At 44.6% G+C, this 27,200-nt stretch overlaps 1 protein-coding gene across 2 annotated transcripts in view; it reads right to left on the bottom strand.

Annotated features, from left to right (window-relative positions):
* The window catches only part of arhgap35a (Rho GTPase activating protein 35a), an 81,990-nt gene that overhangs the window by 53,385 nt on the left and 1,405 nt on the right, over positions 1-27,200 (bottom strand). The window lies entirely within an intron of this gene.

Genomic DNA, 27,200 nt, shown 5'->3' with positions numbered 1-27,200 from the left:
TTCCGTTTCATCGTCATCTTTCATTGCTATCTTCCTGACTATTTTTTTTCTTCCTCTCCTGTCGCTATGGGGATGTGAGAGTGAGCAGGGAGAAGAGGAGGAGAGAGATGGAGGGAGGAGGTTTAGTCTGAGCCTCTCAACAACTTTCAGATTCCCATCAGTGATGCAGGAAATACGAGTGAGCCGCGTGTGGAAAGCCTTGGCAGAAATGGTGATCAAACAACCTTGAGCGAACTCTTTCACAAAAGCCACCAACCAAGCTGGAAAGAAAAAAGTGAAAGGAAAACAAGGGGAACAAATGCCCCTGTTGGACTCAGGAGAATCGGTGTCATAGAGGAAAAGGGGAAAGAGAAGACCAATGGCATTGAAAGTGAGGGCAAAGTTATGGCTTGAGGTCTATGGTGGCGACTGAAACCAGTCGCTGCAGCAGTTTGTCTTCTGTATCACTGAACACATCTTACGGAGAGACATTGAGAGTATGCAGCCATGCCTTCTACAACCTTCCGACAACTTCACGTTTCGTAGGCTAAACGGATTTCTAAAAGCGTATCTACATCCTGGTTTTCTAGCATTCAATAAACTCTAAAACATTTGAATGGCTGACAAGCATGGTCTCTGAGTGGCTGGAGCACCTGGCCCCAATCCCATAAGCCACTCTCAGGTTTACTCTCCCCCTGGTGAAGCTCTTCTCCTTCAGAGTAAACTACTTATGATAGAAGCTCAATCAAACTCTTGGCATAGTTAGAGAGATTATGATAATGAAAGAGTGGAAGTTTAATTAGAAGAATTAAGAGACAAATGGTATCAGCATGAACAGGGAGGCCAATTTAAAGCCCAGAATAGTAAATATTGCCTTTTTATAATTATTCTCCTTCCCTTTCCCCTTTTCCTTTTCTATCTCTATCCCTTCATCTCCCCATTAACTTGTCTGTCAGACCGTCTATTTGCTGGGCTGCTCAATATAATGGCATGTTTACTCTTGTAAGATTCCCATTTAGATCCTGTGAAGATGCAGAGAGATGGGTGTGTGTGTGTGTGTGTGTGTGTGTGTGTGTGTGTGTGTGAGTGTGTGTGTGTGCATAACACTAACCCGAAGCCACACGGGGATACTATAATGCCATTACATTGTTGCCGAGTGCTTCTCACAGTTAACATTACGAGGAGTTCATTAAGTGTAAACTGAGCATTGTTTTAAAGGACTAGGTCATCACACTTAATCAAAAAAGGATTTTTCGGGGGCGCCCCGGCGGCTCAGGCAGCTCACCTGGTAGAGCGCGTACCACATAAGGCTGAGTCCTTACTGCAGCGGCCTGGGTTCGAGCCCGGCCTGGACCCTTTGCTGTATGTCATCCCCTCTCTCTTCCCAGCCTTTCCTGTCTCGCTTGACTATCACTAATAAAGGTAGAAATTGCCAAAAAATAATCTAAAAAAAGAAAAGAAAAAAAAGAGGGTTTTTAACTAAATTGTATATCTGAATGAAACTAGAAAAATGTCTTATTCAACTGGTTTTCATTCCAGGCCTCAAAAGAAAAAATACTAAAAAAAAAAAAAGGAAGGTGTTTGTGCTTTTGATGCCGATTCGCTTGATACTGATTCATCTGTGATCTGAGTGGTCAAAGTGAGATGCATCTCCGGAAATGCGATTCGAAATTGGATAGCAAACCATATATGAATGTGGTCAACATCTGATGTAAAAACAAAAAGGGATTCCATGTGGTTGTTTACAGACTACAGCAAAGTATTCAGATTTTAATCAGATGTGCACAAAAAAATGTATTTGGGATGCCAGTCTGAACATCGAGTCACCCCAGAGAGACTAGGATCCATGCATGCAGCAGCAAGCCAAGAAAATACCTCTGCTCAGAGCTATAGATTCTCTGATATCCTAAACCATCCATTAATCATACAGCCAGTCTACCATAAGGGTAATGTATGCCGACATGAGTCATGAATGTGTATGTAGGCAGATTGTTCAGATTTTGCTTTGACAGCATTTTTAGAGAACCCCACTGCTCACATGTATAGTTTTTACATCTACATGAAAGCACAGGAGACCTGCCGCCCATCCCCACCCTCAGACGCAAATCCACCACATTCAGCCAGATAAACAAGTGTTTAAGCAAATCCTCAAAGAACATTTCTTTTATCTGATCCAATTTGTGCATGTCTGGAGCCTTCACAGAAACTACATAAGGTTTACAGGGATGGTGCAATGAAACAGTTTATTGGTTGAAGCAATATAGACAGTAGCACGGAGGGATGCCAGTCCCTACCAAGTTAATATGTGGTTCTATACTGACACACATGACGAACGGATGTCACTACCTGTTAGCAACTTTTTCCACATGTGAGAACGCCTTAACCTAGCTCATAAAAGAAATAATTGAGCCACACAGATGAAAAAAAAAAGCAAACACACCTTTTTAACCTCATATTTATACACCAAACAGATGAGGATTGTAGTATAATAGGGATGACATCCAGCATAAAGGCAGTAGTACAAAGGCAGCTGGACCTGACTAGTGTGACAACACTTCCATTCATTACCGTGACTGCCCCCCTAGAGAATCTACATCCCCTCACACCGACAGCAGAACACACACACACACACACACACACACACACACACACACACACACACACACACACACACACACACACACACGCGCATGCACACGCACAAGAGACAGAAAACAAATGCACTGTGTATCCCACCCATATGAGCACCAAAACCAATTGCAAAGGGATCTGTGTGTGTGTGTGTGTGTGTGTGTGTGTGTGTGTGTGTGTGTGTGTGTGTGTGTGTGTGTGTGTGTGTGTGTGTGTGTGTGTGCAGTCACATATATTATTCATTTGCATGCGGGCACATGAACGTGTCTCTGGTCGGGGAGATAAGGGGCTTCTTTATTTCAGCCTTCCACATGCGTGTGAATGAACGCATGTGTGTGTTTCTGTCTTTGTGTGTTCTCTTTATTCCGTATTAAACAGACCATCTGCGAAAGGGTGGAATGGAAACATACAAAGACAGGGAAAAAGCAAGGAAGGGACTGTTCAGGACCACAAAAAAAAAGAGAAAAAAAGGAGACAAAAGAAAAGGGAATTGCTTATCGAAAAAGGGGAAGAGAGGATGAGGGAGGACAACAAAGAAGAACTGAGGCAGGGAGAAGGCAAAAAGAGCTCATATTTTCATTTTTTTTCTGCACAAGACTGGATTTGCCATAGAGATTTGTAGGCTCCTGACAAAGCCAGAGAACACTGCGGCTCTGCGTCCCCATTTCCAGCCCATGGCACTCAGAATTCAAACCACCACCCAGTCAGCACTGACAAGCCAATACTGTCATTAGTCATAGTGGGCCTGATTTCAGTAACACATTCTGCTGCAAAAAAAATAAAAATAAAAATAAATTGAAAAAATAAATCAAACATAAATGTGCACGCCAACATTCACACTAACACTTGTGAGCCCCCGCAGACACACAAAACCTCAAGGAAAAAGGCCTGCGCGACACACAATGTAGCCTATTCATTTCTGATCTAGAAAGAAAGAAAAATATCTGTTTTTCCACCTCATCTGTAGGCATGTTTTCTATCATCACCCTCCATCTGCACATAGAAAAACAGGAGTCTAGACATCAGACAGCCAGCTGACACAGTTGGATGAGACAGACTGGGTCAGGAGAGAGGGTGCGGATTAGTGTTTGTGGCACGGAGCACTGTGAGGGCACTGTGGAGTGCTAGGGTTTTATGGCGGCTGCGGCCTGTGGTTGAGGCTTGTGTGTGGATTTGGCCTGAAGCCTTTTTGACCTGAGGGAGGTAGAGATAAGTTGAGGTCAGTTGACGGTCGGTTGACGGTCGGTCCTCTCTCAGCCCATTCTGTGTCTCTCGTAACCACACCCAGCACACCACTGCACCTTTACTGCGCGCTATTACAGAGTATACACTAAGCTCTCGCCGAGTTGGGCTCTATGCACGTTGATTTGTGAATCGCTTCTTGTCCCACAGGTGTACAGAAAAGAACCGTGTAAGCATGGTGTGCTGGTGTGTTTGTGCAAAATGTGAAGGAAAAAAATTCTGCCCAAAGCACCTCCTTCTACGTGTTACTGGAAAAAAAATCCAGAAAAGCTTGTCATGCATGTATTAAAGTGGTGCAGTGCAGGGATTCTGAGACGTGCCGTCTCTTTTTTGAGGACTTACATTTGCACAGCGCAAAATCTAAGACTGTAATATTATGAGCAAAAAAAAGAAATTGAAGGGAATACACATGCAAACACATGTACACTTGCAACGACATGAATCTGCACACCTTAACACAGAAGCACTCTTAAAGGTGCACGCAAATTCAGAAATACGGAGACATAGCCACAATATAAAGCCGGTAAAAGGAAGGGAGCAGGCCAGCTAGCAGGTGCTGTGTTTGTGAAAGATATGGCTTTTGTCCACCTCAGCATTTCTAAACACACAGTCATCATGCCTCTCTCCACAGGAGTAGAGGTCATTTCTTTTCTCTCTTTTCCTCTGCATCAACCTCCTCTCCTCATTTCTCTTGCCATTGTTCCCTTCTCATTTATCTGCCTCTTTCATCCCTGCCTCTCCCTTTCGCTGCTTCCCCTACTACAGCCACCCCCAACCCGCCAGCATTTTTCCTCGCTCCCCTTCCACTCCACTCCCGTCTACTCCAGTCTTTTCCTCTCCATCCCCGCTTTCCTCCTCTGCTCCTCATCGTCTCCTGTGCTCTCGGTGGAACAGCCCATTCAGCAACAAAACAAAGCTGCCTACAGCATCACACACTGGCTAATCAAGCAAGACCAGAATGCAGCAGCCCTCTGATCCGCTCAACAGCACCATGATACTGGGCAGCACTGGGACCCACACGGTGGGAAGGAGGGGTCACACGAGGATGGAGAGACGGCAAGAAAAAGAAAAGAATGATACAAGCTGAAAGAAATTGTGTTTATTGCAGAATTGGGGGTTTTTTTTCTGCAGAAGTGGGTTGTTGGGGATTTGAATAATGATGGGTCTGAAAAACCAGTTTTCACTCCTGTGCCCAGTCCGGCATCACCACTGGAAGGTATTTTTGTTTGAAAATGGCTATCGGTGTGGCATCTTTAGTGTGACTGCAATTGAAGTAGTCTATTTCTTTATGAAAAAATAACACATTATTATACAGTATACATAGTATTTCTTCTTCTTCTGTATGCATAGATACAGTATACATAGTATTTACAATATTTTATTCATATCAATTTTACCACCACATTTATTAATTTATTTCTGAGTACATGCAGAGCAAGGCCAGATCATGGATTATCACCATTTTTACTTTTTTTCCCAGCTGCCCAGGCCTTGCTGCAGCTGTTGGGTACCACAGCTGAATAAATGTAAACCTCCTGGACAACCATACATTGAAGAAAGCACTAGAGAACCAGTCGACGACAGTACAAGGGACATGATCAAATGTAACAGAGGTGGAGAGAAGAGGAGGTGGGCATGAGGATGGGATGAGGGAGCGGTAGAACGATAATGGGTTGAAGAAAAAGCATTGAGAGACAGCCCATCGCCACTAAAGCAATGCATCCATGGCAATGATGAAACTCAACAATGTCAGGCTGCAATCCAGAAGAGGAGTGTTGGCTGTGGGTATGCTGGCCACTCTTCTATGGGATATCCACTGCTGCTCAGCTCAGGGGAAAACTCACAACACAGGAGGTGAGGAACATGGGTTTCTGGGGGCTGGTGATGTATAAAAATCATCTTTTTGGGCGTCCAGGTAACACAGCGGTCTATTCCATTGCCTACCAACACAGGGACCGGAGGTTCAAATCCTTGCGTCATCTCCAGCTTGGTCTGGAGTGCCCACAGACACAATTGGCCGTGTCTGCGGGTGGGAAGCCGGATGTGGGTATGTGTCCTGGTTGCTGCACTAGCGCCTCCTCTGGTTGGTTGGGGCGCCTGTTTAGGGGGGAGGTGGAACTGAGGGGAATAGCGTGATCCTCCCATGCATTACATCCCCCTGGTGAAACGCCTCACTGTCAGGTGAAAAGAAGCAGCTGGCGACTCCATGTGTATCAGAGGAGACGTGGTAGTCTGCAGCCCTGCCCGGATCGGCAGAGGGGGTGGAGCAGCGACCAGGTCAGCTCGGAAGAGTGGGGTAATTGGCCGGATACAATTGGGGAAAAAAGGGGGAGGGGAAATAAAAAAAATAGAAATAAACATCTTTTTAAAAGGGTCCAAACGTGTTGAGATGCAAATAATGACACCTAGATAGATGAGATAGCATCAAATGGGTAAGTCATGGACATTACGGGGTGTGCGGCTTTAACACTGTACAAGCCACTAGTGGACAGAGACTTCTAAGCAGGCTAAAGGGTCAGAATAAACTACCCAACCTCACGTACATCCAAGCACACACAACAAGGGCACAGATTTGCCCCGGGGCAAAAGGGTCGAGTGGGAAGGAACAGGAAGTGTGTCAGTTGCATGAGAAACACTTCCATTGTCAGAGGAAGGGGGAGGGATTCAGCATGAGAGCAGAGGAGAGGTCCCTGACATACACTCAGGAAGGCAGTACATACATAGGCAGTACATAAAGTACATACGAACATAGGCACCAGCTCATGAAAATGATCATAGGTCCTCTTCTAAAAAGACAGACATAAAGAGACTTTGAGAGAAGGATGAAAAACCTAATGCTGACATTTCAAAATGCCTTCAGATGCTCTTAAAAATGAAAAAGGGAGTAACCCTGAAAATAAGACACATGGCCGGTTCTTTCTGTCGACCAATTCATGATTTCTATTCAGGAATATTATGCCATTATGTTTCACACAGCTAAACAGAATGACATGTGTCACGGGGCAAACAGTATAGACCTGTGCGACTCCTACACATTAAAAATGCACAGACAGACGAAAAGGCATTCATATGTTGGAGCCGGACCACCTTGGAAGGCATGGGCATTGACAGAAAAGGACGTTGTCATCGTACGGGGAGAGGGGAGCGTTGCGGCGGATGGCGGAGAAGAGAGTGATACAGCAGGAAGAAAAGGGAGGCAAGCGAATGACACGGTGGCGTGTCAGGGAACAGAGAAGAGTGTTGTGGCTGCGGAGGAGATGAGACACCGATGGTGGGGAGCAGAGGAGAGCGTGATGGCTGGATGGGATTTGCGTCTTTTAACTTCATTAGTTCCGCCTCAGTCCAGGGCCTGTAGATTATGACTAATTAAGCAGCTTAACATGGCTTAAAACGCACCACACAGAAAGCAGAAGGGCCTTATCTGTCAACCTGCTCAAAAGATTTTGCGTCTCGCCTTTTCTTCTCATGGCAGGCTAACATAAATTCCCTCTGCATGCCCTTTATGCTGGAGAGATTAAAGACTCTCACATGGGTGCGAGCTGGCTAGCAAGCAGCCGCAGCAAAAGCGGTACCGGGGCGAGAGAGAGAGAGTGAGAGGGAGAGAGACAGTGAGGCGGGCAGATGCATGCTGTCAGACTGCAGGGGGAGAGTCGATACATAAGGGTGGGGCTCACTATACATACATCCTCCTGTCATCCCAGCAGAAGTAACACATTTTGAATGACATCTTGATCATTATCAGGTTGAAGAGATCGAATCAACACATCGCGAAACAGACATGCAAAAACACACGTTTTTGCACATGCAGAAAAAACAGGGAGGGGGAAAAACCCCAGCAGCAGCATAGTCCATATGCTGCAAAAAATTCAGAAAGGCTCATCCTCTGAATCATCACTTATGGATTCAAAACAACTCTTTCTATGAAGAATGCATGATTCTACATTGAGAACAAAAAGCAAGGAGTAATACCGTGAGAGACTCAGTGAGAACATCAAAACAGTGTCTTAAAGGTGCTCTTTAAGAAGACGATCGGGTCACTTTCTTGCTTTCACTGAAGGCAATTTTCAATCTGAATCGAAAATGCCTTCATTGAAATGCCATGGGTACCATCTCGACAGAAGGTAAAGCACATGGTAAACTTGCAATGAAAAAGTTGCCAGAAATCAAACTACAGTCAAGCAGATTGCCATTTCACCTTTAAACCCGTGTATGCTCGCTGCCGCCTCACATGGTTTACTGACACGCCGAGATTTTAGATATTGCAGACAATGCTGCACTGGGGGGTTGGTGTCCAAAGAAGCTGCTTAGAAACAAGAACAGGAATCCTTTGACCCTCATTGGTGGGATTAAAGTGGCCACACCTCCCGACTTTACTTCATAGGTGATACAATCACACCTCGGGGAAAAAAACCCAAAAACAAATGCCACCATATACCTCAAACACAGCACTCTGAGCCGACAACCATCAAAAAGATAAAACGATTTAAATTTGTAAGGGGGAGGGTTAGAGACAAAGTAGAGACTATAAAGTAATGCTATTTTTACATTCGAGACACAAAGAAAAAACTTTCAATAAAGCAGGTAGGTGCAATTCCAAATATTCTGAATTGCTGACATTTAAGGGGGGGGTGCAGGATTTTCAGCTTTTTCTTTATATGGCCTATATGTTGTAAGGATAGCACTCCATTAGCTACCATATACCACTGAGCGGTCTTATGTGTGTGTTTGAAACCCCACTGAAAATTCGTAGAAAGTGACCAGTGACATCACCGGCGGACAATCTATGGATGTGACAACTACATTTACCTTCTGGTTTGCCACTACCTTTGGTGAGCTTCATCGAAATAGGATACACTGAAAAAAAAATGAAAATATCAAAGCTACACAGAGCGTTGTAGCAAATAGATTGTCCATCAGAGGCATCACGGGTGGGCATTTTGTCGCATAATTTTAGCAGTGTGTCATGGCTGTTATTGGGGTTTTATCCCTCCAACATGCATAGAAAGATCATGCTGAAAAATCGGATTGTCCTTTACCATACAGTTTGATGTTTGGCTGCATCAAACCTTGTTCGATCAAACTTTGTTTGATGAAACACCCCATTACAAACACCGCAGCAATAAAACACGCTAAATGGGGAGTGTGCGTGGCCACCTGTAATTAGTTCCCAGCTGTGATGCTGCAGTTAGTTGGAGCCTTGACTACCGTCACGCCGACAGCCAGTTGGGTGGCAGTGTTCAGTGACGTCAGACAGGCCTGGCTGCCATATTTCAGTATGGAGCGACAATGCTGGCAGTTTTATTGGGCCGAAGGGTGGTTGGAGGTAGTTGTTACAGAAAGCAGGAGGTCAATGGAAGTTTGGCTCCACTCTGTTTTTCCATGCCAGACTACATTCCCTACCTCAGGCAAGACACACTCACTCTTAAAGTGGGTTATAAGCATGCAAAAACACTCCACACTCGCTCTCCACTCATCTTTACTTTGAATTCCATGCCGTCTCTTTTTCGCTCTCTGCATAGATACTGTGTAAATTCAAACACACGATTAAACAGACTGACAACCAGAACTGAGAACATATGAAATGCACGGTTATGCAAATTATTTTCTCTCCAACCCGCAGATAACTCCAGGTAGAGAGGCGAGATAACTTATTCCTTGTGCGATTACACTGAACTTACTGGGCAAGGCAAGATGGCCTCCCTCAGAACTGGTCCATCCTGTTTACAGTCAGGCACACAGACAAAAACGCACGTACACCTGGGGATAAGAGCAACTGTTCTCACACAACCTGACTGTGGTGATGCTGATGAGTAGCCTTAGAGGAAAATCAACAGAGCATCTCTTTAATGCCATCTCATCCCAACCACTCCAAGGGAAGTGTGAGGCCCACGGGAAGAGGAAAGCAAGTCTACTACAAAGACCCACACAGGTGCAAAACCCAAGAAAGTCGAGAGAGAGAGAGAGAGAGAGAGAGAGAGAGAGAGAGAGAGAGAGAGAGAGAGAGAGAGAGAGAGAGAGAGAGAGAACGTAAAGTAAGGGCTGACGCTACAGAGAAAAGGGTGAAGAGAAAAGTAGGGCAAGGTAGAGAGGTGATAGAGAGATAAATGCAAAACCTGCCCTATGTTACGAAGGGAAAGAGAGCACAGGGGACTTGGAATAGAGAGAGAGAGAGAGAGAGAGAGAGAGAGAGAGAGAGAGAGAGAGAGAGAGAGAGAGAGAGAGAGAGAGAGAGAGGGAGATGGAGAGAGAGCTGCTATCTGATAGAAGTAAAAGCCAGGGAAGGATTTGCCCTTCCCTGGCTTTTACTAAGCCATTCTACAGCAGCCCATCAGTTGCGATCTGCTGGCAGATTAGACGACAAAACCTCATCCATTGCTTTTCTCCCAGCCAATCAGGGCTGGGCAGCCAGCACAGGGCAGAGGATGAAGGGAGAACAGAGAAGAGGAGGGGTAAATTTTGTCTTCTCCCTCAGCTGAATTTTGGAGACCAAATGCAGCAACACACAAATGCAGATTTGTGCCAACCTTTCCACACACACGCGTGCACACACACATAAACACACACGCACGCGCACACACACACACGCACACACACCTTAAACATGTACAAGAGATTGGATTGGAATTAGAGTTATTAAGCTACTGTTGTGTTTTTCCCTCCCTCCGGATACAGTAGCTCACACTGTTGGTTTCGAGACCTCAGGATTTGTCGTTTATAATCAGTTTTCGTCTCGTTTCCCTGCACTCGCTTGTCCTTTTGCAGTCTGTGTCCTGCCCTGAAGGTCTTCACAGCATCCCGCTGTTCTATCAATCTACTACCGTCACTCCTTTTCCCTCCTTCTCTCTCTCTCTCTCTCTCTTCCCCCCTCTTTACAAGCACTGCAGAGGCCTGTCAGTGTGCCTCAGCTGTGCAAGCAGTGGGACTTGTTTACCATGGTACATCATGAGGGAACCCTTGGAGCATCGCTCCATGCACAATCACAGAAATCTCACAACCTCAGAACCCGCGGTAAGCAACGATATACAACACAGAATAGTACAGGCCCCCTGAACATTCAACAACCCAGCATGCATAAAACAACCTTTCCTTAAGAAATGACAACCCCTGCAGTGTGGAACACATTCGACCTTATTCCAGTCATGGCAACTGCGTAGCAAGATGAGCAGCAGCTTCACCCTAAAGCAAAGCCAGTCCCTCAGCTAAGGACAAAATATTGAATAAACTCCCAACCTGATGAAGCAAAATGCTACAGAATTCAAAGAGAAACAGCCATGATTTTAAACATTATTATTTACACCGATCAGCCAAAACATTAAAACTACTGACAGGTGAAGTGAATAACATTATGTCATTACAATGGCACCTGTCAGGGGTAGGACATATTGGGCATAGATTACATATATTATTGACAAGGGTCAAATTGTGATGGCTAGACGGCTGGGTCAGAGCATCTCCAAAACAGCAGGTCTTGTGGGGTGTTCCCGGTATGCAGTGGTCAGTACCTACCAAAAGTAGTCCATGGAAAGACAACTAGTGAACCAGTTACAGGGTCATGGGCGCCCAAAGCTCATTGATGCATGCAGGGAGCTAGAGCTAACCCATCTGGTCCGATCCCACAGAAAGGCTACTGTAGCTCAAATTGCTGAAAAAGTTAATGCTGGCTATGATAAATAGGTGTCAGAACACACAGCGTATTGGAGCTTGTTGTGTATGGGGCTGCGTAGCCGCAGACTGGTCAAAGTGCCCATGATGACCTCTGTCCACTGTTGAAAGCGCCTACACAATGGGCATGTGAGCATCAGAAGTGGACCGTGGAGCAATGGAGGAAGGTGGCTTGGTCTGATAAATCACGTTTTCTTTCACATCATGTGGATGGGCGGGTGTATCCACAGATGCTCAATCAGATTGAGATCTGGAGAATTTAGAAGCCAGGGCAACACCTTGAACACTTCATTGGTTACTCAAACGATTCCCAAACAATGTGTGCAGTGTGGCAGGGTGAATTATCCTGCTGAAAGAGGCCACTGCCATCAGGGAATACCACTTCCATGAAGGAGTGTACCTGGTCTGAAACAACGTTAAGGTAGGTGACATGTGTCAAATTGACATCCACATAAATGGTTGGACCCAGGGTTTCCCAGCAGAACATTGCTCAGAGCATAACACTCGGGCTTGTTGTCTTCCCACAGTGCATCCTGGTGCCATCTCTTCCCCATCTAATCTACCCAGACCTTGACATGTGCCTTTGTTTGGAGATGATCAACATTATTTGGTTCACCTGTGAGTGAATATAATGTTTTTGTTCATCATTGTTCGTGTGAGATACACACACACAGACACACAGACACACAGACACACAGACACACACACACACACACACACACACACACACACACACACACACACACACACACGTGTATATTGCAATTATACCACTCCATTAGTAGCCATTAAATACTGAGCAGTCTTCAGTGTCTCGTAAATTGCGCCAAAATGTTATCTGCAGGTGACATCATTGGCAGAAGATCCATGAACGTGAAGACCTACATCCTGGTTTGCCAACAGGCTGCATTGGATAAGAAAATGCAAATAACACTACAGACAGCTGTGTAATGTAGCACTGTAATTCACATTTTCTTATACAGCTGTATGCAGGAATGACATTCGCATTTTCTGGTACACTGGAGCCAGTTAGCAAACCAGGAAGTAAGTTTTCATATCGTCTGCCAGTGAAATCAGTTTTTCAGAGACACACAGAAGACTGCTTAGTATTATGGCTGCTAATGGAGTGTTAACCCGACAACATGCACAGAGAGATAAAATAAAAAATTGTGACTGTTTACCTTTAGATGATGTTTATTTGAGTTTAAACACCATGTGGTTTGATAAGAGACACCACAAGCATACAAACAGAAAGCCTCTGGCGGTGTAGTTGTAACCACCGACATCCTGCATCTCTGTCTTTAGCGCTGACATGAAAACGAAACAAACAAAGTCAAACAGTGGTGAGTTTTTCTTCCCTCCTCCGTCTACCATCACTGCTTCCTGTCCCCCCTTTGGAGAACTCCAGCCTGACTCCAACAGCACCCCTGAGGACCCCCAAATCCCCTAAGGAGAGGGCTAACATCGCCCATCCATGTCTCCTGTCAACTCTGACCTCTGGGGGAGCAGGGAAAATTGGAGAGGAAAAGGCAAAGCCTTGCATGTGGCTTCCCTCTGTGCTCTAAGCACTGCATGTGAACACACACTCGGCATTGCACAATAATGTGTGTAAACAGTGGGAGAAACTGGAGACACAGAAAGGAAATGTTAACATAAAATTCAAAACACTAAGTGGAATGGTCTGACGGGGGCTCATGTTTATGTGTAATATCTGGTTCAAGGGCAGGTTAGACTCAGCATAAGGGGTTGGTTGGGTTTAGTAAACTGCAAAACCAACAACAAAGTTCAAAACAGCTGACTCAAATGGCCCAGTGTTTTCACATTAACACCCAAGCTGAAGGCTCTAATAAACAAGACACTCGTCTTTCTCAACTATTTTTCTATGAAGCTTCTATAGGCAAGTATCAGAGATAGTGGGATCTCTCTGACGTTCATTCTCGCTCACTCAAATTGACACACAAATGCACACATACACAAGAGGTAGAGTCAGAGTGATGGAAACGTCAGCATCAATATAATGACAGCACGGGGTGTCATTTCTAAGAACATTTTGATGAGCATCTCATAAAAGGACAAGGTCATCGCTAAAATAATCATTGCTATGACAATAATTCTAACCGTTCATCTGAGGTACTAGAATATTGTGTTGGGAGGAAATGAATGCCACTTCTGTTAATGTTTCAAACCCCCCTCCTCCCCCCAAATGCTTTACTGGAATCATATCTGGTCATGAGAAGGTTGAAATTATGGTGCTTGTTACACATACAAATTACAGTTTTAAATGAGGTAACCACAAAAATGCCACCACAAAGTTGGGGGAGTCGAGATGGTCTGTACTGGGGTGAGGTGCACTTCTATTTATCTAAACCAAAGTAAACCCAATTATCTCTCAGAGTAGCTCATTTTAAACCTGTCAGGCAGGGCTTTTTAATCCACAAAGGCAATTCAAATGTGCAAGGCAAAAATAATTCTGACTGGATTTACAAATAGCTAGTGAGACTTGAACTTGGACTGTGGCCTTGCAAGTTAGCAATGCCATAAGCCAGTGCTTACATTTTGCTATGAGATTAAAGCAGCACTTGCTGACTAAATCAAACTCTGTTATTATGACAGGCAAGGAAGGATAAAAAGACGGAAAATTCAACTGTCATCAGAGCAGAAGTAGATCAGCTGATGATGGCTCTTCCTTTGTTAATGCAAGTTAACTAAGCCAGACCAAAGAATCATGCATCCTAACCATGGTAGAAAAGGAAACATGAACCACATGTTGCGTAGCAGTCTATTCTGTTGCCTACCAACACAGGGATTGCCAGTTTGAATCCCCTCGTTACCACCGGCTTGGGTCAAGCGTCCCTACAGACACAATTGGCAGTGTCTGTGGGTGGGAAGCTGGATGTGGGTATGTGTCCTGGTTACTGCACTAGCACCTCCTCTGCTCGGTCGGGGTGCCTGTTCGGGGGGAAGGGGAACTGGGGAGAATAGCCTGATCCTGCCACGCGCTACGTCCCCCTGGTGAAACTCCTCACTGTCAGGTGAAAAGAAGCGGCTGGGGACTCCACATGTATCAGAGGAGGTATGTGGTAGTCTGCAGCCCTCCCCGGATCAGCAGAGGGGGTGGAGCAGTGACCGGGATGGCTCGGAAGAGTGGGGTAATTGGCTGAGTACAATTGGGGAGAAAAAGGGGGAACCCCCCCCCAAAAAAAACCCAACAAAAAAACAAAAACAAAAACGCAATTAAGGGAAGTTCATTGCCACTCACACAAAAGAGGATTAGGCAAAACAAATTCCATCAGTATGATTCTGAAGCATCTCGATAAGGTGAAAATTTTCTATCTTGGTAGGCTGAGGAACATGGAAAGGAAGATGAAGTATCAGGATTTACTCAGTGACTCATAGAGACACCATTTGGCACCACCCTTGTGATGATGAATGACCCCATGGTTATATAACCTATGTTAATGGTAATAAACTATGACTTCGACATTACCAGATGAGAATTGAAGTTATGGCAGAAAAAAAGTACCACATACAATCCAATCCCTAAGGTCGTTCTAGTGGTTCTCCCCTAGTGTGTGGTTTTGTTTATGGCTGTGCTCCAACTTCACCTTAAAACAGTAAAGTTTGATAATTCAGACCACATAAATTCCTCCCATACTGCATTTCATTCCTGATGATTACATTGCCATCCGCAACAGAATTTCCTTTAACAACCCAACTTGTGTGGCCTCCAGAATTCAATAACAAGTATGATAATTACGTCTGAGCAAGCCGTTGCCTTCACTAGATATTAGTCCACTGGACGCTCTTTTCTCTGTTTCTGTCTCTCTGAGTCACATGGGGTAAAACTACAACAACAGGCCCAGCTCGTCCTGACCTGACAAACTGCATTCCCAACGACCTTTTCCCTCATTGGGTGAAGAGGTCTGCATTCTCCTCTCTCCAGCAACTGTGACTAATATGAGCCGTGGTGTGGTGAAACTCGACTCACCCTCTTGCTGAACCAGCCTCACACCAAAAACAACTCCCAGAAATGTTTACATTCTTCACCCATGTTTCCCCTAACTTTTATCTCCGTGACATATTACATACACTGAAATCAACATAGCAACAAAGCAGGAATTGTATAGACTCGGTCATGTTTTGTAGCATAGTTTTTTTTAATGCTCTCATTCATTTAACATATTAGCATTCCATCAGAATGATAAATGGGGGAAACTTTAACGACATTGCCTCCATTTTATAGTGCTTATCTTAATGTTCAAACCTCACTACTAAATATGCCATTTGCCTTAATCTTGCTTAGTCTGATGCACAAGTTCAAACTTCTAGTTTGGGTGCAGTGTGACCTCACCCAGTTATTCAACATTTGCAATAATAGCACTGTGACAATGACTAGCAAATATTTTATGATTTATTCCTCCCCCTTGCTTATTGATGTGCAACTCTCTCTTCCTTTCTATAGGTTTTGTGTTATTCTAGTATAATTGTGGTGAATCCAGCAGCTCCCTGACAGTTACAAGTTATAAAATCCATTTGTGGAGTGTACACTTGAGGAAAGTGGTTGGAGAATTGAGACAAATTTCTCTAGTCCTCATCAGGAATGCTACAAAATGGTGGCTCCTCAGGAGCTGTTAGAGCACAGCAACAGGAAATGAACTCTGACATAAGAGCTCTGGACCTTGGGGCCCCTGTTGCATCCTGGGAAATCATGGAACTAGGAGGAGAAATGACCTACGTCACCTCCCAGAAACCTAAGCCAGAGTAAAACCCATTTACAATCCTCTAAAATGGCACAATGAATATCCTTGGAGCATTCAATAGTGCCTACTCTGATTGCTCTACGATTCTATGATTCAAGATAACTAATCCCAAAAAGCATCCTAGACAGTGTCACAAAGCACAGAAATGAAAGTGTCCTTGGTGCAATAGATCAAATAATCTATCTGACATAAACTGACCTACCAAAACTGCAAAAAAGACAGAATGTGAGAGGGAAATTAAAAAAAAGGAGATTATAGGAATGAGAGTGCCATCTCCTTAAGTTAGCATAACATAGTGCCACTTGGCTTCGCTTGTCTGGGTTGTGCCTTCATTGGTTCCATCAGTCTTTCCCTGTGGCACCGCCATTAGTCGCCACACCCCTTTTTATGGCTTTGAAAGCGGCCACGCAACGATAGCATGGACATCATTAGCTAAGTGGTGGCTGGATGACGGGCAATGGCACTGTGATCGATAACAGCAACCCAAGCCATCCTCAGGGTGAGCAATGCTTACTCATCAGCTCTACGCTCGTATGAGCCTGGGCTGGAGTCTGGGACCGGGCCAGATAAGGGATGAGGAGGTGTCGGGGCCGTGCTGACTGTGATAACAAATGGCCATGAACAGCCACCTTATCTTCCTACCTTAAAGAGGATATGATGTCCACTGTCACATAGCTGCCTAATGGCCAGAACTACTCTGACAGATATGTCATGAGAGTGTGAAGGGGTCAGCTACTGGTGGTGGCAGAAGGGAGGGGGATTTATATGTGTGTGTGTGTGGCCTTTTTGATTGTTTAGACTTGTTTATGTACCCTTAGGATTGTACAAAAAAGTTTTCTATTTGCAATGGTAGTTATATCCTATCTCCAAACTTTCCAAAAGGTAAGTTGTGTCAACCTTGAATACTGAATAATAAAAGCCACAGGTAATTATTTGGAAATGGTAAATTGCCTGGAGCGAGCTCCAGGTTCCGAATAGCTAATCATAACAATACAAAAAGATGTCCCCTGTGTTCATGCATGAGTTCTGTGTGTGTGTGTGTGTGTGTGTGTGTGTGTGTGTGTGTGTGTGTGTGTGTGTGTGTGTGTGTGTGTGTACACCCATGTTTACTGCTGACATGCTAAAGGCCGCTGTGCTGGTGGCCATACACCCCCCCCTCCTCCTCCTCCTCCTCAGCTGGCGTCGGAGACAAACAACTAGTGACAAGGTGGTGCCCTTCTCCTGTCCTTAACCACAGCTGACACCAGCCCTGCTGCACTGGGCTCTACGGACAGAAAAATGGAGGATGGAGTTAAGAGCAATGGGACGAAAACATACAGAAATAGAGATAGCGGGAGACAGTAGATGAGACAGGAACAGGAAAGACGGAAAGGAAGGAAAGAAGGGTAGGAAGAGTAGGAAGAGGGATCGAGTTTACAAAGAGGCATAAAAAGTTAGAAAGCGCCGAGATTGAGAATGGTACTTTTAATGGCCTCCAGTTGTCTTGCGTCTCCGGGGCTTTTTCCTCTCCTCTCTACCCCTCTTCCATTCTCTTCTTCCTTTTTTGCCGCTTATCAGTCAGTGACTAAACCTGCCAACTTTAATTAGAATATAGTCAAATCGGCTCCCCGGTAGCCGAATTACAGCATGTGCTACATAACCGCAACGTCCCTGGTTCGATTCAAGCCAGTGACCTTTATTGCATGTCGTACTCGTCTCTTTCACTCCTCGTTTCCTGACTGCAACTTCACTATCCTCTATTGAATAAATGAAAAAATGCCACAAAAAAAAGAATATAGTCGCGGTAGAGCACCTAGCAGCCTCCCTTTCTTCACCTCTCTCTGTCTAAGTGCAGCAGGTGCACAAAGACAGTTCCAATAAGGTTGTCATAGCTCTTCACAACCTCCTGTAGGAGACACTAATAAATACACGATAACACGTAAACTAAACATCATGTCCCAACACTGTCAGTTTGCATTAGCCATGAATCTTTCGCTTCAAATGTAAAGTTATAGCTCAAAAACATGTAAACCCACATACCTAAATAAATGAATCAATACATACATACATACATACATACATACATACATACATACATACATACATACATACATACATACATACATACATACATACATATGTAAATAGAAAATCCGACACCTCAAAAGAGGAGGGCCACAGACTAATCTAAAAAAACAAACTTTAACACGATAATCACACGTCTTGCCTTTGCGTGCATCATGCCGTGTTCAGGGACTGTCAGGCTCTCAAACCAATGCTGAATCATTTATTTCAGCAGGCACCTCTTATCTTTGGCACTAATCGGACCTGTGATCATACCCCCCCCACACACACACACATTATTTCTTTTACTTAAAGATGCCATTCCTTAGTTTGATGCTTCTTCGTGTTGAAACTTGATACCGAGGCCGGACTCAATGCCGAGAATTTATGTACTTATTACAGACTTGACAAGCTCAACTCTGTTGTTGAAGGCAACTCCTCCTCTCCCCACCCCAGTTTATGGAGCAGGTGGAGGAGGAGGAAGAGGAGAATGCAGCTTATTTTGTCCCGGGCGTCAGGCCATAGCCTATATGCTTGAGCGACTGACAGCGAAGGCGGACGATACTGGCAGTGCTGAGAAGGCTCCGCTGGAGCGTTATTTTCTATTTTTCCCCACACATGTATTCTGACCAAATCAGCTCCTACGCTAGGCTGTGGTCCACCGATTGAACAGTTAAGAGACTGATCTTTGGTATCTCCTCTAAAAAGTTTAGTTATCTCCACTAACGGGGTTAAAGTAAAGAGAACTAACAGCTGGAGGCATTAAGCGTGGGACCGGTCAGAACATCTGTGGGAGAAAAAAACAAACCCTCCACGGGAGCATGTTAATGTCTCTGAATGGTAGCGCATGAAAACGTTTACAATTGCATTAGCAATCGACCAAAAAAATAAAATAAAAGCTTTTTCACAAGGCCTGGAGTTGGCACATATGCCACCCTCTTCAAAAAGTATAAATTCCAGCGCTGGACATTAACCAAGGCATTTTTGGAAAGGGAAATATAGTTTTTTTGGGGCCTGACATCCAAAAATACACTGCTGAATCGTCTTGCTGATGCCAACTCTGAATATGTGCATATGCGAGGGTGGTGGTGGGGGGGTGGGGGGATGGGGTTACTGTAAAATCTATTATATTATCATTTTGGCACAAAAATGTGTGTTCATGCCCGAGTACAGAATGCATCAGCAACAACAACAACATTTCATTTTTAACATGTGCCTGCACATTGTTTTTAATGACAATAAACTGAATTGAAAATATAAATATTTTCCCAGCGGAAAGAAGGTGGAATTTTATGACTAAAAATACAAGGACATGTATTTTCATTTCTATGGCATATGTTGATAGACTGATGCACAATACATCAAGGGATATGGAGTAACAACTTTAAAAAGAAATTTTTCATTAAATTCGGTCTTTAAACAACTTTTACAGATCAGTTCAGGTGAAACAAAGCAACTTATGTGAGGAAGCGAGGTTTATTAACATTGTAAATGTATTCTCAATAGGAGGCACGTCCGGATTTCTGTAAGCAAGAGATGTCCACAGATCAAACCCCCCCCCCTTTTTCTCCCCAATAGTATCCGGCCAATTATCCCACTCTTCTTAGCCATCCTGGTTGCTGCTCCACCCCCTCTGCTGATCCGGGGAGGGCTGCAGACTACCACATGCTTCCTCCAATACATGTGGAGTCGCCAGGCGTTTCTTTTCACCTGACAGTGAGGAGTTTCACCAGGGGGACATAGCATGTGGGAGGATCACACTACTCCCCCCAGATCCCCCTCCCCCCCAAAACAGGTGCACCGACTGACCAGAGGAGGCACTAGTGCAGCAACCAGGACACACACCCAAATCCCGCTTCCCACCTGCAGACACAGCCAGTTGTGTCTGTAGGGACGCCCGACCAAGCCAGAGATAACATGGGGATTCGAACCGGCGATCCCCGTGTAAGTAGGCAACGGAATAGACCGCCACGCTACCCGGATGCACTACAGATCAAAATTTGACATGTTGACCTTGCCTAACTTTAACCCCAACCCAAACTCTACCCTCAATTCTACAATGAATCTGATAGGACAAATGAAATGACAGCCCAGAGAAACCACGTCAAATTTTGATCTCCCAGAAGCTGTACGAACCCCACAGGAGCAGCCTTCACATCAGGCTGAGCTCAACCGGACAGAGGAGGTCAGGCACCTCCTTTTTAGACCCTCCTCATATTGCTTTTGACTCACTCCCTAATCTTTCCCCTTTACCTCTCCCTCCTTATTCATCCACTCATCCTATCTGGCCCTCTCCCTTTCAGCCTTTCCCCTGCTCTCCTCCGATACAGTCAGGCATGGTGGGTGGATTTCCGACAGGGAACGGGGGGGGGGGGTCCCCAAAAGGGAGAATGTCCCGAGTCTGACAGCGACACAGGACCAAGCAAACTTCACTCGGTCAGTGAAGACTTGAGACTTAAGGCCAGACCACACCGGTAAGTCAAATGACAAATCTAGTGCCGTCTGTAGCACACACCAGCAGCGCCTGCTGACACCTGTCAAATATGAAAGTTGCTCTATTTAGCACTGCTCTGCAAAGCCCGCAAACACCATTTTCCCCATAGAAGATACAAGTCTGTACGAGTGTTGACACCTGGAAATAGAACAGCGTTCTGAATAGTTTCATCCTTCTTAACTTGTGTCAGTCGGCGCTGGTGTGTGCTGGCCCTTAAATTTGAGATGGAGGCAGAATAAGATGTGCAGGAATAAAACAGTGGTTGAGTGAGAGAATTTGTTTTTGCCGATATAGAGATCTCTCTTTCACTCATCCTCGCATACACACACACAAAAACAAGTTATTCTTTTGTCACCTGCATAGGTGGGAAATAAGGCCAGTCTTTCCGAGGATTAGAGAGCTCCTCCAATGCATCCTGACTCCACTCGGCTCAGTGGCTTCACAACTGCAGCCTCATAAAATAAACAGTATGCTCAGCTAAAAAAATAAATAAAAATAATGATAATTAAAAAAAACACACTGATTCATTCACAAAAGGTCATAAACCATTACACCGCGACACACAGAACATTACTAGAGCAACCATTACAACCCCATCAATTAATTCATTATAATATGTGACCACACACTTATCTTGACTAGCCTGCAAAAAATTTGGCTTGGTAATAAAGACCCAAAGTACTTCATGTGTAATTAGCTGCGATTCAACCTACTGAACTCTAGGTCATGGCCTCGTTTCATTGGCAGTTGCTCAATCATAACCGCTTATCTATGAACATGCCGAGTCATGAAATTCTGCTGTGGCCAATAGCCAAGCAGCAGGTTTACTTATGGTTGTCATTTACTGGTTGATCCCCGAGCACCGAGCTGAAAGGGCACATACCAGAACACAGCCTGGAGCAGAAACTGGCAGCAGTTTGCTGAGTGCAGATTTCACTCTCTCCTGCCGCTTTCTTTTTTACCTTTCCCTCTCCACCTCACCTTTGTTTTCTTACTTTCACTCTTAATCCAACTTTTGGGGATTTCCATTTCTCCTGTCAATTTGTCTTTTCTCCTGTTGCCTCACTACCTCTCTTCCAATTCCATATCGTCGTCTTTTTAATTTCCCTTCTGTTCCCAGGTTCAAAATCTATTGTGTAACTGAGTCTGCAGCAACGCAGAGCCGCTAATGTTCAGAGGTCACCATTCCACAGTGGCCTACATCCTGGTCCTTCATTTCCATGGCCACCATTCACCATTCCTTTGTCACAAAGGAACAAGGCGTCTGGTTAAAACTGTCCCGACAAAGCCCTTTAACCCCAACTCAAATCATTAATCATACATACCCCCCTTTACTTTTCACTAATACGATCCATTAGGAAGGCATTTGTATTAGGGTGGGGTTGGGGATATGGGGTGAACCGCATTCTTCAATCCATTAAAGGAGAGCTTTGTTATTGATTGATCTACTCTAGAAAAATGTTCAATGCTCTTGGGTGAACCATTTGTTACAAAGAGGTTTATAGAGCTGTGTGTGTGTGTATGTGTGTGTGTATATAAGGTAATGAACAAAACGTCCTGCTGTGATATTCTCAGACATTTAAATGATAAATATTTTGCATTTAGACATTTTCCCCCCCATTTTCATTCTTAAGGGGCTGACCTGTAAGTGACAGAAAATTCAAATTCTGCTTGGTAAGTGGACCCATGCAGCTTCTTACCATCAAAAATCACCTTGCTTCTCGCCTCACTTTTCATAATGAGTGCATGACTTGTCTAGGAGGGTCTGAATTCCCCTTTCACTGTCCGAACTATGCACTCGAGTGAGACATTAAGACACAAAATTGGAGGCTCTCGGCATACTCTTCTCAGTGCTTCTCTTGAAGATTGCAATACGTATTTCTCACATTACCCTCTGGTAAACCAATCGTTTGCAAAATTCCCATATAACAGAGCTCTGAGCAGGAGGAGGATTTAGCAAATCTAAGCCCATTCCAAATAACAGAGGTGGAACCCTTTTTTGTAACAAATCCTTTCAGCACCTTGTCAGCCATGATATGTGCAGTTCTTTGTTTACCCAAGTGCAAATAAAATTAAACTCAATCCCCTTCTTACAGTAACATCAATCATGTTTATCTGTATCCAGCCTTAATTTACCTCAGTAAATGATTACCACAGGTTTACGGTATTCGTGAGATAGGCTAGGTGAGTAGGAAAGATATACAAATGTCTAAGGATGCACCGACACCACTTTTTTTCCAGACACAATACAAGTATTTATATTTGGGTGCTTGCCGATAACGAATACCGATATGAGTATATAACAATACCACTGCAGTTCTAACAATGACTTTTGAAAACGTGTTTTTTTTTTGGGGGGGTTCCCTCTTTTTCTCCCCAATTGTACCGGCCAATTACCCCACTCTTCCAAGCCATCCTGGTCGCTGCTCCACCCCCTCTACCGATCCGAGGAGGACTGCAGACTACCACATGCCTCCTCCGTTACATGTGGAGTCGCCAGCCGCTTCTTTTCACCTGACAGTGAGGAGTTTCGCCAGGGGGATGTAGCACGTGGGAGGATCACGCTATTCCCCCCAGTTCCCACTCCCCCCTGAACACGTACCCCACCCCGACCAACCAGAGGAGGCGCTAGTGCAGCGACCAGGACACATACCCACATCCAGCTTCCCACCCACAGACATGGCCAGTTGCGTCTGTCGGGACACCCGACCAAGCCGGAGGTAACGCGGGGATTCGAACCAGCGATTCCCATGTTGGTAGGCAACGGAATAGACCACCACACCACCTGGATGCCCTGGAAAATGTTTTGTTTTCATCAGATGTTCCTCGCTTTCTGACTGAAACAAATATAAGATATGATGCTGTTGCTGACATTTTAACATTCAACTGTGTGTTTTCCTGAACAAACATGGCACTGCCACACATTTCACTTAAATGTAACCTGTAACACACACAGTGGATTTCAATACAACATACAACTGGTGCAGTGCGACTGAAATGATACATTAGTGCCAGGCACGGACGCGATGCATCACAAGCGGGTTTTTTTTACCTACTACATCAACTGTGTCTGTGTTGCGTGAGGTTGCATTGCCAGCCGTGTGTTCTGAGGAGATTTCTGCATGCATATGGAGTTTTGCAAAGTGATAATGCAGTTGGTTTTGTAGGGTTTGGAAGCATAGGCTATATTAACTAGTACTGAATTAATTAACTAGATAATTTTTTTCCTCCCCTTTTCACCCCAATTGTATATGACCAATTACCCCACTCTTCCGAGCCGTCCCGGTTGCTGCTCCACCCCCTCTGCCAATCCCTCTGCTGATCTGAGGAGGGCTGCAGACTACTACATGCCTCCTCCGATAGATGTGGAGTCGCCAGATGCTTCTTTTCACCTGACAGTGAAGAGTTTCACCAGGGGGACGTAGCACGTGGGAGGATCATGTTATTCCCCCCAGTTCCCCCTCCCCCCTGAACAGGTGCCCCGACTGACTAGAGGAGGCGCTAGTGCAGCGACCAGGACACATACCCACATCCAGCTTCCCACCCGCAGACACGGCCAATTATATCTGTAGGTACGCCCGACCAAGCCAGATGTAACACTGGGATTTGAACTGGAGATCCCCATGTTGGTAGTCAACAGAAGAGACCGCCACGCCACCTGGACGCCCTTAACTAGATCATTTTAACTTCAGGATCATGGCTACACATGATTTGATTAATTTATTTTAATGTGTAATGAAAAAAAAACGTATTTCTATAATTTCTATACAGATTGTACTCTCTTTTTTTTCTTTTTACACAGTTCTATGTATTATTTACCTGTTGAAGCATTAGTGAAGCAGGCTGGCACCAAGCCACACGCAACCCAGACGCAGTTGGTGTAGCAGGTAAAAAACAGAACAACAATTCGCTCCGCCCCGCTCACGTGACACGCCGTGCACTCATCCAATTTACACATCCCAACAAACATCAAACTTGGACTAAGCATTGAATGTAAGCAGCTATGATGAAAAGTTAAGAATTAAAAAAATAAAGGCTATGTTATAGGCTGTAATAATGCATAACAATGTCTACAATCTCCCTGTGAAGCAGACATGTCAAAACTAAAACCAATGACAATGTAATATTCACCATTAAGGTTTATCTGTGCGGCCATATATGTCCAAAAGCATCAGTATCTAAAATACTCTTGACTTCATTAAGGTTTGACCGCTCTGACGTCAGTTTCTTTAAACAAAAGACTTCGAGAATAGACTCAAACTGGTGCTCTACCAGACTAAGGGTCAGCTCCAAGGGGTCTTTCTATCAAGCATCTGCAAATCTGTAATGGATGAGGGAACTGAAACAGTGGGGAGAGAAAAGCACCCCAGTTCAACTGAGGCGGGTGTGCTCTCTAATGGAAATTCAGATACAATCATCCCAGAATGCACTTCTCTCTGCCTAATAATGAGCCACCAGAACAAGGCGGCCATTGAGAACAGTGACTGTAATCTGGTCCACAAAACTCCAAAGCTGCCCGCTATAATTAGCTCCTTTCTCCATCAAACTCAGGCTTCCACTGCTCACAAGCAAACTTAACATCCACTTCTCCTGTGATAGGAGAAAGACAGTTTGAACGAAAGCCACGTTTCAGATGTGCCAGGAAATTTTCATCTTCAACTCAGCTATATGGAGCCTCCCTGGGTTGGCGGCTGAGCACACTGTTCACGCAACTCTAACAGGCGAGTTGGCAAGTGGAAATAAAAGATGGTTTTAAGACAACAGTGGTAAATAATTGTAATTATAATAGTAAGTATAGCACTTGAAAGAAAAACAAAGTTAAAAGATGCTTCATGATCAGTTGTTTTTTTTTTGTTTAAAGTTTCTGATTGATGGGTGCTACTAGCCAGAACTATGTCTGTACTTATTTAAATGCCATGTTCACGGCCTGGCCTACTGATATGGGGCAGTTTTGACACCAAAAGGCTCCAGTGCTTTCCAATTACTGCTCATTTTTTTTACTAGCCAAGCACTGTCAAAGTCAGAGCTTCCAATTAAACTCAGTATGAAAATAAGATGTGCTTTCACGATTCCTGTGAGGAAATACGCTATGCTCCTTCTTCATCCGTCTGCCAAATGTGGCAGAATCCCACTTCCATCCAGCGGCACTAAAACAGTATTCTCGTCAAAGGAATTATCCACATCTGTGGCCTACATCCTGATGGGCAAGGCCTGCCCTCTTATAATCCCAGAAACATGTTCCAGTCCAGGGACTCACAACATGACGCGCAGCCCTGAGTTAGGCAGGGGTGGATGGGTATACTTGGACAAATGGCACAACTATTAAGAGGAAGAAGAGGCTTTCCAGAGAGATGTGACAGCATGGCTAAGGGCCGAACCAGATGGAGAACAGAAATGCTGACACCTGCTAAATGAGACACTGTCTATCGTACCAGGGAACATGTGCGAGTGTGTGCATGTTTACTTCTTTCCGAGTGTGGCGTTTCCAATAACATTAAGACGGAGAAATGTAAAGTCACAAGAAACCCGTCAATCACATGGCATCAGCAAGCACAGTGGAGCCACAAGTGAATAAGGGATGACAATATACAAGCACATGTATACCTATCATCGAAAAGCAGATTCTACTCTGACCTTTGCTCCCTCTCCCTCTGTCTCCACCGTTGTCCTGCTAGCAGGCAGAGGAATGGGAGACCTAGTGTAGCAGGAACAGAGTAGCACAGAGCAAATCTACTGCTGCATACCTCTGTATGTCTGTGTTAACGCCATATCACAGCTCCATAAAGACACTCATTTGCTTATCTCAGTCTCTGAAATCTCACACAGCCCAACCTTAAATCAATTTCCTAGTTATTAACAATTGTTATTTATTTATTTTTATTCTAGTCATGAAAGACAACAAAATACCCCTGTATTGTAATCCAGTAAATGGCTTCTGACAGAAAGGGAGTGGCTGGCCGGCCAATGACCACTGTGCAGTGGCAGTGTAAGAGCTTATGTACCAGTGAGTACTCCTTACAAAAAAAAAAAACATAAAATACATGAATGTCTAAATGAACATTTTATTAGGCTGCCTTTTTTAAATCAATGTCTAACTGTTACATGTACCAAACGTGATGCATCCAGCAGGACATTTCAAACACTTGATTTGAGAGCACAGTCCATTGCGGGGGGGGGGGGGGGTATCAATTTCTGGTGTTTTAAAATGTTGCCTTGTCCAGTCGTTAAAGGGTTTGACTAATGACTGACAGGTACAATTAAACAAGAAACTCAACAGTTGCGACAGCAGCACTGAGGGGGAGGGGGGGTCCTATTAGCAAACTATGCTATCAAGGACGTTAAAGAGATATTTAACAAGTTATCGAGACATTAAAAATGAGAGAAACGGC

The sequence above is a fragment of the Lampris incognitus genome, chromosome 7 (genome assembly GCF_029633865.1).
Source record: "Lampris incognitus isolate fLamInc1 chromosome 7, fLamInc1.hap2, whole genome shotgun sequence".
Lineage (NCBI taxonomy): Eukaryota > Metazoa > Chordata > Actinopteri > Lampriformes > Lampridae > Lampris > Lampris incognitus.
Note: the sequence above shows the minus strand (reverse complement) of the source record. Positions and strands in the feature narration are given on the sequence as shown.